Below are 17,257 nucleotides of genomic sequence, written 5' to 3' on the forward strand. Positions count from 1 at the left end.
GCAAGGAACTTCTATATAGATACTAGATAGTATTATTAATGAATAAATATAGGCTTAACACCAATTAACTTTTACCTATTCCATTTACAGACACTAGCATTGCAGATTGCTGAACCCTGTGTCCACAGACTATCCCAGGAGCTGGCTGTCTGAGGTAAGGGAGGATCATCCTATTCATGATTATGAAATGCTAGTAAATACTTTACCCAATAATGTTTACAGTTCATTTTACTCACAATAAGAGAAATACAAAGGTAGTTCATGAACAAAACTACAGCAAAATCTGAAAAATGTCCAAGATGCTGAGCTGCATACTTTTATGTCTTCTTGATTTAATTTTCCCTTTCAATTTCTTCCCTTAAAGTTTAATATCAGAAGGACACAAATCTGGATAACATAGAAGTTTCCGATTTAATGATTATTTGCTATGTGTCCATAATATACTGTATACTAGAATGTCTGTATCCATTTTCTTATTGTACCCTCAGCTAGTACATGGCAGGAGGGCTTTCCACCACAGTTTCCCAGTCCTTATTCAAGTAAATGTTTTACTATACAATGCTGCCAGTGTTACCTGATTCTGAAGGGGCCACACTTCATTACTTGAGTCAGTTACTGCCTTTTAGCTGCCTAACAGATCATCTCAAAAGAGCATAATCCAAGGCTACAACAAAAAATCCTAACAACAAAGAAAATGAGCTAGAGCCTTTTGAATTCCAGGAACCACAGCATGTGTACCCCTTCTTGTGGAGGGTGGGAGGGGTTTTAGTATGAAAGTGGTATGTCTTTGGAAGAAGAATATACTTGTCTTGAAATTACCAAGGAAAGTGAGGCCAGTACTGTCTTTATTTTTCCTTTTCACTTTTTTAATGGAAGCATGTCACTTTTAAAATTTGCAAAATGGTGAGTTTTCTCCTGCAGGTAACCAGCTGATAGCTGTACCTCCAAGTGAGCTGTGCTATGTTCTGTAGATTCCTTTAGAAATCTGCAAAAATGGCAAGGAGACCACATGTTCTGACCTCCTCTAATCCCACAAGAGGAAGACAGGGTTACCAGCAGTAACCCAAGGCCTATTCCTGCCAGGCCAGACATGCTGCCTCCCTCCAGCCCTTTCACCAACCGTTCCTCCCAAAGCACCCACCACCTCTCTCCTGGGTTTGATAATTCGCTGCAGTGGCCACACAGAACTCACGGATTACGGGGTTTATTAGGGAAGCACCAGGCTACAACTCAAGCTCAGGAAGAACGCTCAGTCTCTCTCCCAGTTCACGTCCCTCAGCCAACAGTCTCTCACAGTCTCTTTCCCAGCAGTGCTGGTCCCTCGGTGTCTCACTCAGCAATGTGTGTCTCTTGCGTCTCTTTCCCAGCAGCATGTGTCTCTTTCAGGGGTGCGTGTCTCTTTCGGCAGCACGTCTTCCTCCACCAGCAGTCACAGAGAGAGAGTGCTGCTTCTGGGAGACCTCCTTTTGAGCCCGGCAGAGTGGGCAAACTAGCCAATCACAGCATCAGAATTCTAAACACCTGAGAGAGAGAGCAGACACTTCCCAGAACATTATTTTGTGCTACTCCCAACAGAAATACTCCAGGTGGGCGACTTTAGCAATCAGGATCTCCTCAGTTGCTAATAGCAATTCCCACCCTGGAGTTTACAAAGACTTATGGATAGAAAAGCCACACTAAGTAATTTACTACACTGCAAAATCCTAGCCAATACAAGGTGAAATAATCAAAAAGATATTTCTAACTGCAGGCCCTGTAAGAGAATGGAAGATTTGATATCAGCATTTAAAATACTGTAAACATTTGTTCTGTTGAATTTTTTGTTCATCTCTTTGACATGTTATTTTCATTATCCTGAACCACAAACTAACTTCAGTTACACAGAAAGATCATTGAAAGAATAGACGTTTGCTGGTACTTCCCCATATTTATAGAAGGTAGCAATTCAAAATGAAGTGGAAGTTACGGTGTTAGGTTAGTGTATTTTTCAAAACTGATAGGTACCATATACAGGAAATGAAAGCACATCATCTGCAACTATTAGGGTGACGTATGGACTGTGAAACTTGTCTGTAATTCTATCAGGCACAACAGCCACTTGAGTTATTTAGATTTTATTCTCATTTCTACAGAAGAGATAGATGATTGTATAAAAAGATGTGGTTGTTGTTAGGTGCTGTCAAGTTGGCTCCGACTCATAGTGATCCTATGTACAACAGAAAAAGATAGTAGCAAAAAATTCAGAAGGTGTTTCTACCTCTCTTTTGATTCCTGTCTAGTATATGATAAAAACCCTCCAACCTCACTGCCGTCAAGTCGATTCTGACTCACAGTGACTCCCTTTGGATTTCCAAGGCAGTGAATCCTTATGGAAGTAGATTGCCCAGTCTTCCTTCCTGGAGTGGCAGGTGGGCTTGAACTGCCAACCTTCTGGTTAGCAGTCAAATGGCTTATTCACTACACCACCAGACCTCCTAGTGCCTAGTGCATAGCCCCCTGTAAAAACATTGTAATGTATTATTTTCGTGAACAAATATATCAGAAAAGAATGTAGTATAAGTGTTCATGCAATATTTCTTGATAACTCTCTGAGGCAGAGATCTAACATGTTTATTTAAAAAATAATATTATTTTATTAACCCTCCACAAATGGCCACAGTGAAATATTAATAGAATTAGCTTTAAAACATGGATCATTATGCCCCCTCACACTGAAATTCATCTTGAAACTACGGAAAAATCCAGTACCGATTGCTATGTAGTTGATTCTGACTCATGGCAACGCCACGTGTATCAGGGTAGAACTGTGCTCCATGAGGTTTTCAGTGGCCGATTATTGTGGAAGTGGGATTTTCTGCTGAGGTGCCTCAGGGTGGACTCAAACCTCCACCCTTTCAGTTAGCAGCCAAGTGTGTTAATCATTTGTACTCCCCACAGACTTCAGAGAATAGTGTAAGCAAACCTTGGAAGTTACAAAAAATTGCTGTTGAAAAAAGTTTTATCTAATCTTACCCATCTGTCTGTTTATATTTATCTGTCTCCTATTTTTTTTGTGTATCTCGTTTCTGTTTTTTGTAGGTGTGTTCTGTTAGGGAAAGAGGGATAGAAACATCAATAACCTTGTAGAAAGTGGAAAAATAAATACTCTGGGGCATGCTGTAGAATTTTAAAAGAATATTTTGGTAATAATTGGTATCAGTGGCAGTAATGAAGAATAACAGTTTAAATAAATAATTAGGCTTGACAGTAGACGTGTCAACAGGTACTGAATTAATGAGTGTAATCACTGTTTCTCTCTGCTTTCAACGTTGATCTACTGACTGTGGTGTGCTCCCTGTCCCATTTCCAAACCAAATCTATTTAAAGCTGCACTTCATGGAATCTGAAACGGTATACCCTGTTTACTATTTAGAGCTGATGCCTAATGTTCTTTAATAGACAAGAGCTGCACTTCAACAAGAACAGGCTTTTTGCCTGCTGTAGACTGTTGGCTATCCCTGTTTTCCATAGGGTGATTCATTAGCAAGGATGAATAATGCCTAATGAATTCTCATGGACTTGTCCATATTGCCAGACAGAATTGTTTATTATAACTTAGTAGAAACAAGCATAGTATGCATTAAAATAATCGCTTATTTATTTATCTAATTGTGTTTTAGCAGATCCATCAGTGATTTGTTGGTTTGTTTTGTTTTCATTTTCTTAGTTACCTGGACAGAATCTCATAGTTTTGAGGAGTGAAACAATGTATAGGGAGGAAGAACTGCAAGCCATAAACCAAGCACATCTCATTTAATTCCAGCTCCGCTGTCAATTTGCTCTGTTACTTTAGAAAAGTCACTTTCCCTTTCTGGGGTTCCTTTTTGCATCTAAAAACAGAGTTGCCCCAGTTGGTCTTGATACTTCTTCTTGTTCCATTATCTAGGATATTATGTCCTAGCCAGTCCCTTCTCCCTCCTGCTGCCACTTTTCCAAAGTCTCTTATGGCTTTCTTAGAAGTCTTATGACTACTATAGAGCCAGTTGGTAAAAATTGTCAGTCTTCTATTGGGTTTTTGCTTTTCGTACAAATGAAAAGAGAAATAAGTTATTTGAGTAATATATAAATTTTGGTTGGGTATTTTATACATTGGTCATCACCTATTCCCCAGCAACATTGCTACGTGTAATTTTTGGTTTAAAAAAAAAGAGACAAAATCCATTTTTCCACATGTCTCTAATCTATGGAAGTGTTCCATAATCTAGTTCTCATTTTTAGAGAATTTGGTGAACTCATCCATAGTTAACATTGGTGGATTCCTCCTTTGTTGTTTGACTTTTCCAGGGTGAGTCATTGGTCCTTTTAGGAGAGAACAGAATAGTAATACCAGAGGGGCTTTAAGAATTAATCTAACCAAGTTCCCTGATTTCATACCTGGAGATTATGGGGTCACAGGGGTAATTTCATTTGTCTAAGGTGTGAGTGTCAGATTATAGACTAGAAATCTTTCTTCTGACACCATGGTTTTATTTTAGTAGAAAAATCTCTTTCTAGAAACTTCCTTTCCATTCCCAGTGCTTAAAGTGCCATGTCTATCAGGCAAAACTAATGTCAGTGTCAGCACAAGGAAGTGAAAAATCATTAAGATATGAATGGACTCTTAAGTGTCTTCATAGTTCCATGTGACCGAGGCACAGAGGGCTCCTATGGCTGCTTCTCTCTGTATTTATTAGGAGTTTGTAGATTCCCTTGCAGTCCTTCCTGCAAGAGGTTATTTGACCATGATGTCATCACTACCTCCTCCACTTACTTCCTGCCCTTTTTTGGTTTAATAAATTTTAGGAAGCTGTTTACTACAGATAATTGGGACTATTAATAAAGAGACAACAAGTGAGGGATTAATAAGTAAGGGAGTCATAGCCAATACAGGGAAGTCTAGTTCAAAGCCTGCAATTCCTTGTTGCTGCACTACACAAGTTTAATAGCAGTGCCTCTCACTCCCTCAGACCCTTCTTTCTTCCTTGTTCTTGTGGGACTGGTCTGAGACTGAGATGCAGCTGAACTAATCGTTGCCAAAACCAAACTCATGTTTTCATGGGACTTTCAGGTTCAGAGAAGAGAATAAAAAGAAAAAAAACCCAAAAACCAAACCACACTCACTGCCGTCAAGTCGGATCTGACTCATAGTGACCCCTCCTTCGGTTTCTGAGACGGTATCTCTATGGAAGTAGATTGCCCAACCTTCCTTCTGAGGAGTGGCTAGTGGGTTTGAACCGCCAGCCTTCGGGTCAGCAGTCAAGTGCCTTAGGCACTATGCTACCAGAGCACCTAGAGAAGAGAGTTGTTGTTGTTGTTGTTATGTGCCGTCGAGTCGGCCCCGACTCATAGCGACCCCTCCTTGGGTTTCCGAGGCAGTATCACTACGGAAGTAGGATTGCCCAACCTTCCTTCCGAGGAGTGGCTGGTGGGTTTGAACCGCCAGCCGTCTGGTTAGCAGGCAAGTGTCTTAGCCACTATGCTACCAGAGCTCCTAGAGAAGAGAGTAGTAATTATCAAATCAGTTAAAAAGGATACCTTAGAAGATCTAAACTTTTATCTCAGCCCTTTCAATACTGAGATAAGAGAGTGGATATGATTTTACTGTGTCTGAGGTTTAATTCCTGGCTCTAATTACTTTGCCATGACTTTGGAGAGTGAATAGTCTTTCTCTGGGCCTTACTTTGTCCATGTAGATAAGGGAGGAGTGAGATGGAATAGATGGTATCAAAAGTAAGTCCTTTCTCAATTCTGACTTCCCAGTATATGCCCAGGGCCCATAGCAAGTTTGCAGCTGAGTCAGGTTCTTGAAGTTCTCCGGCTTGAGATACTCATCATTATAACTTCTGCTGCTCATGCTTTCTAAATAGCACATTTACATCTCTCAGCCTTGTGTTACATCAACTTCTTCTGTGTAGGCTGGCAGGTCCCTGTTGGTTAAGGGACTTGTCTAAGGCAGTTGGTCTTAATTTGTGTTTTAAGTGAGTTGGTTGGGGAAGGGGGCGAGATTATGGAATTTTTTGAAACTCAAATGAAGGCTGTGAAATCTCTACCTTGGAAAATGTACATCCTCATAGAATGTTGTGTATAATTCCAGAAGGTTTGTAGGTCATACATGACTTCTAAGTAAGCCTACAATGATACTTGAGTGACATATGTTTCCTATTGCACTGGATTTTTCAGCTCACCTTTGTTCTCCTCTCAGTATCGGCCTCATTTACATGTCTGAACTGCTTAGTGTTGTTTAATACTGAAATTCTTATTCTGCTTGCTTCATTCTTTTGGTCACTCCACCATACTTTTTCCAAGACCCTGCTAAATGCTAGTCACTTTAGTGCATTATTTTATTTAATATTTCAAAATAGAAAATAATTTCCCCCATTTTTTGTTCCAGGAAACTGAGCTTAGAGAAGTTGGGTGATTTCCATATAGCCATACATCTAATAAATAACAAAGCTTGGGTATAAATTGTGATGTGTTCCAAAATGCATGAATACTTCCAGAAATCTCATTGAATATGAATAGGAACAATGAAACAAGCTCATAAGCCATAGAATACCTGGTAGAAGATGGTAAGTGGGCCCCAGAGGAGTACAGAGAATGTAGGCTATGAAAGATCAGAGAGCGACAAGATCACACATTCTGATTTATTTATAATTCATTAATTAAACGCTTATCTGACATGTCAAGGCAGAATAATATATATATATACACACAATGCATTATAAATAACTCATCATTCTTCCTTTTCTTCAGCCCTCTATCAGTTTTGTGGTCTCCATACCTCTATTTCACAAGTGACATAAGGAGGAGGGCAGAGTGGTTAGGTTCACACTACCCTGATTAGACAGTGAGTTTATCAACTGGACTGGAATTTCAATGCTTTGGGGAATCCATAGTTTTTACCCTGTTATATCAAGTGTGGGCTTTTTCATGGAGATAGACTTCTGACCATGCATAGATCAGCACAAATGCAGATGTGAGCAGCTAGAATTAGGATCCTGCCAAGTTGTAATGACTGCCACATGTGTGAAGTTGATATTTAGTGCTTGATGACCCACTGTGCATATATGTGGGAGTCATGAGAGTGAAAACTGGTGACAGAGATGGAAGAGGTGGGAAAACAGAGGCTAAGAGAAGGCACACGACCAAAATCCAGGCAGCATTTTTATGGCAGAACAAGGAGCAGAGTTCATAGCAGTACCCTTCAGCAATGTCATACAACTGCTGTATTCAAACTAATAGGCAGATATACCTGGGTTTGAAGCCCAGCACCTGTTAGCTATGTGACTTTGGATAAGTTACTTATTTCATAGGATCTCAGTTTTGTTATCTATAATATGGAAATAATACCTATTGACATAACTATTGTGAAGATAAACAAAAGACCACTGTGTTGTTCAGTACATGGAAATACTATTCAATATGATTCATAATCCTCATCACAGCTCTGTGAGGCAGGCACAGTTGTCCTATTTTTACCAATTCTATTTCTTAACTTCAACCTGATGTTTTTTAGGGCCGTGGCTTTCAAAGTATTGTCCGAAAAGCAGCACCATCAGGATCCTATGGGAGCTTGTTCGAAATGCAGCATCTCAGAATGTACTCCTGGCCTCCTATATCAGAATCTGCATTTTAACAAGATTCCCAGGTAGTTCATATGCCTGCGCAGGTCATTCATAGAGCTTGAGAGCACTGTTTTAGGCCCCAGACCAATTTTAAAGCTATTGGTCCTGGACTGCTGACATGACTGGCACACTGCCAGCATTCTCATGGTGCACTGTACCCACAGCTTGAGATAGCTGGAGGGAGCCCTGTGAAGTCCCTCCTTAGGGATAATGGAAGGCTGGGTTGAAGGGATCCAGCAGGCTTTATCTTTCAACGCCCTTCACTTCCTCAGAAGTACTATTCACAAGGGGTCTGACTGGGATTGGATCCCAAGTCTTTCTCATTCCAGAATCCATGTTCTTTTCATTAAACCACGATGTGTCAGTGAAGAGGAATGCTGGCCTGTGCGCATGATAACTCTCCATTCCCCATAGTGTGCATATTTCCACATTGGCTGTTTTACTCTATTACTCAATTCCTAGAGGGGGAGAATTTATTTATTTATTTTTTAAATCTTGAGTTGAAAGCCAGGATCCTGCAGCTTAATCAGTTACTGTATTTTCATTTTTTAATGAGGGTGACTATTGTGAAATAAATAATTATTAATTACTCAAAACTAATGAAATATTTTAGGTTCCTTGCTAAAAAAGCATATGGAAGCTAAAAGAAAGCATATGGGTGTTTTTCAGGAAGCATATTGTTGAATGGACAAATTACAGTGGTGCCAATATGCCTTTGCTGTCTGGCAGGGGCCATCACTACGTGCGCTGGCATCTGAGTCTTCATGTGTTTTAAGGGATTTTCCAAAAATTCCCATCTCATGTATGCTTTGGGTTGTCTCTGGAATTACACATCTCTGGCTCGTAAATCTTTCTGCCATGCTTCCGTCCAGACGTTACTGGTTGAGTGTTTACTAAGTATAAAGCCTTTACTATAGGTAGCTATCATGGTTCTTTTCGATGTAGCTCCCATGCCATGTAGTAAACTGAATGGAGCCTCCCAGCTGATGACTTTGTGGGTTGGGAGGAAGAGCACTGAAATGGGGACAGGACACTTGGGTTCTGAGTCCTACTCTGTGGCTACTAGTTGAGATTCAATCTGACAGCTTTCCACAGTGGTGAAAGCAGTGCCTCAGCAACCCCAGAACTGGAACTTCCTTACTCTCCATCAGGGCCTCTAGGTGAGACCCAGGCCAGCCATTGAGTGGTTGTGTAGCAGATTTCTTATTTGTAAAATTGGAATGATAACGCCAGTGCTCCTTAGCTCACAGGCACAGCTGTTTATGCAATTTGCAGCCCATGAGCTTTACTCTTCCTCTCATTTCCCTCATATTTCTTCTCCTTTGCTACATAGTTAGTAGGTCTGGTAAGAAGCTTGATGGATTTGGAGGTGGTTGGTGCTATTTTGGCTTCTCTGGTATTTGTGCATATCTAGGTTTTTAGTGATCAGAGGCAACGTGATATGTTTGAGAAGGTATTTGGCTGAGGGTGAGAAAACAAATGTTTTACACCAACCTGACTGAATAAGCATTTATTTAACACCTAACAAATACAGGGTAACTTGCTCAGAAATTGAAGGATGGAGCTGGCATGGTATGTGCAGATGGGTTTGATTCAGGACCATCCAAGATTTAGTGTAATGGACAAGCTCCGTAGTATGATTTAGGGGTGAGAGAATTTTGAGGACCCTTTGTACCAGGAGGGAGATCTGGTGGCATAGTGGGTAGCTAAGGCATTTGACTGCTAACCAGAAGGCTGGCAGTTCAAACCCTCCAGCCACTCCTCAGGAGGAGAGTTGGGCAATCTGCTTCCATAGTGATACTGCCTCGGAAACCCAAGGAGGGGTTGCTATGAGTTGGATCGGACTTGATGGCAGTGAGTTTGGTTTTTTCATTTTGTACCAGGAGGAGCTCTGGTGGCTTAGTGCCTAAGGCATCTGACTGCTAACCAAAAGTTTGGCAGTTCAAACCCACCAGCTACTTTGCAGAAGGCAAACAGGGCAATCTACTTCAGAAACCCAAAGAGGGTCATGATGAGCTGAAATTGAGTTGATGGTAAGGAGTTTGCTTTTTTTTTTTTGGTGCTTTTTTGTATAAGGAGGTTCCTATAGGATTAGGGTTTGGTGCTTGCTTTGAAAGATAATTAAGTGGACTTTGATGGAATATTACGAGGAGCTGAAGGGTAGATTTCTGACAGGCAAGCATCAGCTTTGAGACGTCATGTATGAACCTTGAAAACATTATGTTGAGTGAAGTAAGGACAAGTATTGTTTGTTCCCACTTGTATGAAATATCTAGACTAGGCAAATGCATAGAGACAAAAATTTCTTAGTGTTTAGCAGTGGTGGCCAGGAGGAATGGGGAAAAGAGGACTCAATGCTAATAGGACAGTGAACTATTGTTGAGGGTGATGGTATAATTTTGGACTGGATAAGGATGATGTTGAGTAACATACGTGATCAGCATAAATATGTCACAAAACTGTACATGTGAAGATACTTGAAATATCAAGTGTTTTGTAACACATGTAGCTATCAAAGTTAAAAAAAAAGAAAAGAAAAAAGAAAAGAATGAGCTTGAGGCAGGACCCAGAAACAGGCAGATACCAGGCATGTCTGGGGAACTGGGACTAGATTAGAGAAATGTGTACTTAAGCCTTAGTCTCTTCATCTTTGAAATGAGAGCTTTGGACAAGACAATTTTCAAGAAGCTTTCTAGTTCTGAATCCCAGTTGGAATTCTACAAGATCTCTTATCCCACAGCCCACTACGCTACTTTGCTGAACTGTGACAGTTAAATAGTGGCCACAGAGCAGGGCCCAGAGCCCACGTGTCCTGTCCCCATTTCAGTGCTCTTCCTACCATCCCGCATAGCTTTACAGCAATGGGGGGAGTTGGCCCTCATTGCTCTAGCCTTTGATGTATGAAGCATAGTACGCTAAAAAATGACCTGAGACACAAAACAAATAAGAGACTTAACCATCCCGGATACAGATTATACTTCTTTCTCCAGAGAGTCAGCTCTTTTAAAATGTCACCTCTCTCCATTTCCCTGTATAGGTCTAGCTTTCCTGCCTCAAGGTCTAGCTTTCCTGCCTCAAGGTCTAGCACATATCTGTCCTCCTATGGAAGCCTTTCTTTTCCACCAGTTGGCTCTGAGCTATATAGCCTTAGCATTGCACTTTGGTCTCACAGTTAACTTGATCCTGTATTGCTGTCTTTTGGTGTTTCTTCTTCCTACCCTCACCCTTCAGCATATTGTAAAGGGCCCTGATACTAAGGACTGTGTTCTGTTTTTCTAAATTCCCTGTATCTCCTGGTACAGTGCCATAGATATTGTGCTCAATAAAGAAGTCAGTCACTTGGTACTTTTAACAGCTTTCCCTCTACATATTGCTTGTTTTTAAAATGTATATGAAATTTATAGGTTTAAAGAATTTCAGAATTGGAAAGGAACTTGTCTAGTCTAGTCTAGCCCCTGCCCCCCAGGGAAGAAAGCAGTTGTTCAGCTGTACTAGTCCAGTTCGTGTCAGCTCTGAGAATGATGCCCACATCTGACCAAGCAATTGAGAACTAGTTGGTGCCTGGGTCCTTGCTTGCTGCTCAGCAGGCTATGGCTGGATGCCTTCTTCTATGAAGACCATTAGGAATAATGGCCAGACTTGTGGTGCTGCCACTGTATCAAACAGATGGGAGCAAGTAGACGTTTATTGGGTATCTACCCTGTGAGAAAGGAGCTCTGTGGGTGCAGTGAGTATAGCATTCCGCTGCTAACCAAAGGGTCAGTGACTCAAACCCACCAGCTGGTCTGCAGGGGAAAGATGAGGCACTCTGCTTCAGTAAAGATTTACAGCCTTCAGAACCCTATGAGGGAGGTCTACTCTGTCCTAGAGCATTGCTATGAGTCAGAGTGGACTGGATGGCAGTGGATTTTTTGGACCTTGTGACAGACCCCATGAGAAATACCTTCACATCATTCATTTTACTTGGTTATTTGTCAAAAGCTAGAATTCTCACTTCGACATGAGAGACAGGAGCCACTATGTGGTACAAATATTTAAAATGCTAAAATATTGGTGTTTAAGCAGAGGTTATGATTGAAAGTGTGGTGACAGGGTCTCTGGGCACCTAAGCATAACAGAGGACTCAACTTTCCTGCTGTCTCCTCTACATGTACACACATCTCTCAGTCTTTGAAGATCTGGGTCCTGGCTGCCTCACGTTTGAATGTTTGTCACACTGGCTTTGAATTGGTCTTACTATGTCTTCTCCTTTCTCACCCCTGCTCCCTGACCCCACCTGCTATCTTTTTCTCCCTCTTACTCATTCTTCTCCTACTTCTTTTGTTCTCCCCCTCTTTCTTCTCCTGAGTTACCCCTAGGTAGCCCAAGGTCCTGAAGGTATTCTGATGGCAGAGTCCTCTGGATTAGACCATAGACATGCTGGCAGGGAAGACAATACACAAATCTGCTAGATTCATAGTAAAAAAAGCTTCTGATCTATGAGACTTGGTATTAAGTGAAATGATATTAACGAGGTTTGAGTGGTGCTCTGAAATGTGGCAGCTGCTTACCCATCTTGGCTGCTTTTCCTCTCTACCTCTGGCAGCTTGTGAGCAGTGTTGCCATGACGCTCCTTGGGCTCTGTTTAGATCAGCTATTTTCTGAAGGAGCCCCTGACCTTCTCCACAATAGAAGCTGTTGATGTGGTCATGTCAGTGCCTCTTCAGGAGCTGTGTGACTGGGTGAGTCCCCAGTTGTCACTTGGAACCTGTAGGTCAGGACACAGACATTGAACTTTTGAGAGAAAGGAGGGCTTTTAAATATCCTCTACTCTCATTTGATGTGTGAAGAGACCGAGGCCCATAGAGTGGAAGTGACTTGCACAAGGTCCCACAGAGAAGTAGGCACAAGGCTGGGACAGGAACTCAGGTCTCCTTACCCCTAGTCCTGTAATATTTCAGCTGTACCACACTCACCCCTGCTGAGTGCCTTGGTCAGCCCTGAAGGCTGTGCATGGGGATGAGCCAGCCCTGGGGACACTGCTGTCCCTAGGAATGGGCAGAAAAAGAAGTGAGGGATTGCTCAGAGACGAAGGAATGAGGAAATGAGGGAGTGTTATACATAGTAAGGGGTGATAGATGCCCAGGGTAATGCCACTCAGCAATGTCCATACCAGAGTATCTCTGAGCAGAGCGGTCCTAGCCCATCCTGTGAATTGGCTCATTGAGAATGGATGTTTAATGGACAAAGTAATGCCATCTTTTCTATTGCTCTGAGCCCATTTCTGACCTCATGTAAGTCCTTACATAAAACTCCCATAAGAGTTGTTTATTGTCAGTACATTTTTTTTGGTACTTTGTTATACAATGCCAAGTATTTTTCATATGAAAGAGACCTTGTTGCACAGTGGTTAAGTACTGTGTTCCTAATCAGAAGATCAGAGGTTCAAACCTCCCAGCTGCTCCATGGAAGAAAGATGTGGTAGTCTGTTTCCTTAAAGATTTACAGGCTTGGAAAACACTATGGATCAGTTCTACTCTGTGCTATTAGGTCACTGTGAGTTTGGAATCCACTCAGTGGCAGTGGATTATTCTTTGTATGATTCATATGTGAAATGCCTTGGCATAGTGCCTAAGGCATTTAACTGGTAACCAGAAGGCTGGCGGTTTAAACCCACCAGCCACTCCTCAGAAAGAAGATGGGGCAATCTACTTCCATAGTGATACAGCCTCGGAAACCCAAGGAGGGGTTGCTAGGAGTCAAACTGACTCGATGCTGGTGAGTAGTAGTAGTATATAATTTCACAGGGTCTTAGAAGTTAGAAATTGTGACTTAGATGTCTTTTTTTCTCTCTTTTTTTCCTTTCCCCTCTTCCAGGCATGACACCAGGTATAGACCTAAACACATATGATGAGCATCCAAGTACGTTTTATTCAATTGAACTTAGTTGAATTCAGGTGTCCTCTTAAACTTTTTTTATTAATTGTGGTGAAAGATGGCAGATAATGATTTCAGGGAACAATGTTCTAACTAATGTAGAGTCTGTTAAGATTTTTTGTACATTTTTATTTATTTTTCATAAAACCCCTTACACTATCTGTAACGGTCCTAATTTTACAGTGGGGAAGCTGAAGTCATGGGACTTGCTCACATTCACTTCTCACTTGAAGCAATAAATGGAGATTTGATTTGATTCCAGGTCTTCTGCCTCGGAATGTTGTAATGTTACTTTGATTCTTCCCTAATTCTCACAGAAGAGGTACTGTTTCATAGACAGTGATTCGACTTTCTGTGGAGGAGTCTTCTAGGTGATTTAGATTGTAACCTACCCCTTAACAGTTTGGGGAAATAATTATGAAGCCTCAGGTTCAAACAGCAAATTGTTATAATGCTTTGGGCAACGCTTTAGCTGATATATATATTTTTTCACTTAACCAAGGAAGAAATACTACATTTTCTATCATATTTTATTTCCTTAGTTTGAAATAAGCATTTAAATAATATATAAGGCTACTTTACCTTTGAACAAATTTGGGTACATATAGAATATGGAGGGAAAAAAAGGCCCCAGTGAATTGATTATTTTAGCTAAGAACAAATTTAGACCACTTTTTTAGATACTGAAGAAGAATGCAGGGATTTATGAATAGTACAGCTAAAGACTAGATTTTTGTTGATATTGATGTTTTGTAGATTTTTTCCTCAACCTTATGCCATATTCATTAGATGATGTACATTTATAGGATTTGGATGAGTTTGGTTGATAACGTTCTGCATCGTTTCTGAAGACCCACAAATGCTGAGCTGTCTTCTTTTTTGTGTAAATGCTCAGAAAGAACACCGTTGCCTAATTTAAATTTCAGAACAGAAGCAACACTGATTTGTAGTGAGTATAATATCTGGATATATATAGATCCCATGTTTCTTTTTGTATCTAACTTTCCAGGTGCTTAGAGAGAGGATGAGTTGAATAACAATGATATAATGTCCAGAGAGAAAACTGAGTATACGTTTATAATTCTGTTTCTTTCTTTCTTTTCTTTTATTTTATTTGTATGTGTGTGTGTAAAGGAGGGAGAGAGAGAGAAAGAGAGAGATAGAGGTAGAGAGAGAGAGAGAGATTAATTGATGATCCTTCATGACTTACAAATAGTGAAAAGTATTTTCTGTATTTTTTTAAATAAAATTGAAATTAATAAAGAATTGAATTGAAATCAGCACATAGGGTGAAAGTTGAAGCAGGAAATGAATGTTTTATCTCTTGTTTTAGAGTCTAAAACCCATTGCTCTTGAGTGGATTCATGCTCATAGCAACTCTGTGGGATGGAATAGAACTGTCTCACAAGGTTTCCAAGGCTGTAGTCTCTGTGCAAGCAGACTGCCCTGTCTTTTTCCTATGTAATAGCTAGTGTGTTCAGACTGCTGACCTTTAGGTTAGCAGCCAAGGATTTAACCACTGTGCCACCAGGACTCCTTCATTTTAGACTGTAGGTAAAGTGGAAAGTTAGGAAATTATATTGTTTGGTATTAGATGGAAATCAAACACTATCTGCATACTTCTTGGCAAGAACTTTGATCTTGGGAAACAGCATTCTTGCAAATGCTTTAGATTTCTTTAGGTCCTAGTGGTACCCAGAAAAAAAACAAAAAACTAAAACCAAACTCACTGCCATGGACTTGGTCCCGACTCATAGTGACCTCTCCTTGGGTTTCCAAGGTAGTATCTCTACGGAAGTAGATTGCCCAGTCTTCCTTCCAAGGAGTGGCTGGTGGGTTTGAACCTCCAGCATTCTGGTTAGCAGTCAGATGCCTTAGGCACTACATCACCAGAGGTCCTAGTGGTACCCATACTCTGTTTAATTCTGTCGAATCGGTTCACTATGAGCAGTGGCCCAGAGAACATGTTATTTGGTACAAGGTACATACCGGGCAGAGGTGTTTGTGAAGGGGGTTGAAAGGGAAAAAAAAAAAAGCAACACTTTGCACCATTCTTACATGGTGGGAGCAGTCTGTCTTGTTTAAAATTGTTTACATATTTGTTTTCCCAAATAGATTGGGAGCACCTCGAATATAAGAGAGGTGTTTCATGTATCTTTATCTTTGTGACAATGATGTTGTGAACTCAGGTGTAATAAATTAACACAGCCTTTATAAAATCCTTTGCTTGGCATTCCTGAGGGTACTCGGTCTCTTTTGAAGTCATTCTATTGCTCTTGAAAATCTCTCTGCTTCATAGGCTTCTGTGGAGGGAAGACACATTGTCCATCTGCCTACTTGCAAAAGAAGTGGGTAGTTTAGGAGTGAAATGGCCTGTTTACATACTGCCCCAAACTGTCACTGAAAGAAAAGTTTTTGTTATATTATAAAATGTTACAGAGCTAGGAAAAATATACACATGTAATATATAGAGTGCATATATATGTACATAGATATATGATCTGTTCCTTGTCACAATATTTAACCCACAGTGCTATTTACAGTAATGAATCAAAATGTCAGTTTTAAAAATATGAAGTGTCAAAGTGTTCCCACGTTGCGGGAAAGTTTGATGTGACAGTTTGTTAATCATATGACTATTATATCAAATGTGTCTCAGAATGTTGTTTGCTCATTGCTCTTTCTTGAAGGTTCCTCACACTTCTTTAGTGAATTCCTAGTTCAAGTTACAACCTAAGGAGCACATTTAGGTTACGTGTCTCTCACACCTCACACAAATGGTGCTGTGTTTTTCGGTACTTAAAACTGAATGGATTCACATCATTTCGGAGTAGTTTGATTTTGTGCTTGACACATTTATGTATAGTAGCTTAAAAAGAAATTCCTCTTCTGTAATTTTGTTTTTTTCACTGCAGAACTATCACATGAAACTTTAGCTTATAGAATGAATGTTTTCTGTGTTCCTCCAAACTGGGTTTCCAAGGTATAATTGAGATGTTGTTTGCCAGTACCCACTCTTTGGCTTTGAGCACGTTTTTGAATTTTGCTTGGCATGTTGATTATACCAACTTCTTCATCCTACTGAAAGGGCAGGATCATAGAACATAAATATAATATATTGAGGAAGAGGCAACATGTTTCTCTCAAGAATATTTATGTGCATTGCATATACTAACTGTGTGTCCATGGACTACTGTGATTCTCTGGGTCTCAGTTTCTAATGTCAAATTGGTAAAGGTGAAATTAGATTAGATCAGATAAATTTTAGACTTATGTTCCAAGGAGCCCTGAATTCTAGGTACTACTAGCGTGGCCTTCTATTATAGGGTACAGGATAGGTGGCGAGGACTCTGAGTACTCTAATTCAAGCAACTCCAGTCTTAAATTCTTTTATAATTTAGATTCTGTTACAGATTTAATTGTGTCCTTGAAAAAGATGTGTTGAATTCCTACCCACTGTACCTGTGAGTGTGACCTGGTTTGGAGGAAATAGGATCTTTCTGTGAAGATATTACCAGTGAAGTTCACATACTGGAGTAGGGTGGGTCCTAATTCCTTCTGAGTGATGTCTGAGGAAAACAGACAGTGAAACAGAGTCATGCAGGGGGAAGACACCATGTGGAGATACATCTACAAAAGCAGCAAAGGAATGCCAAGGGTTGTTGGCAGAAATTGGAAGTTAAGAGAAAGGCATGGAA

This window comes from Orycteropus afer, unplaced genomic scaffold, assembly GCF_000298275.1.
Source record: "Orycteropus afer afer isolate SDZICR_OR568_19922 unplaced genomic scaffold, OryAfe1.0 scaffold00032, whole genome shotgun sequence".
Lineage (NCBI taxonomy): Eukaryota > Metazoa > Chordata > Mammalia > Tubulidentata > Orycteropodidae > Orycteropus > Orycteropus afer.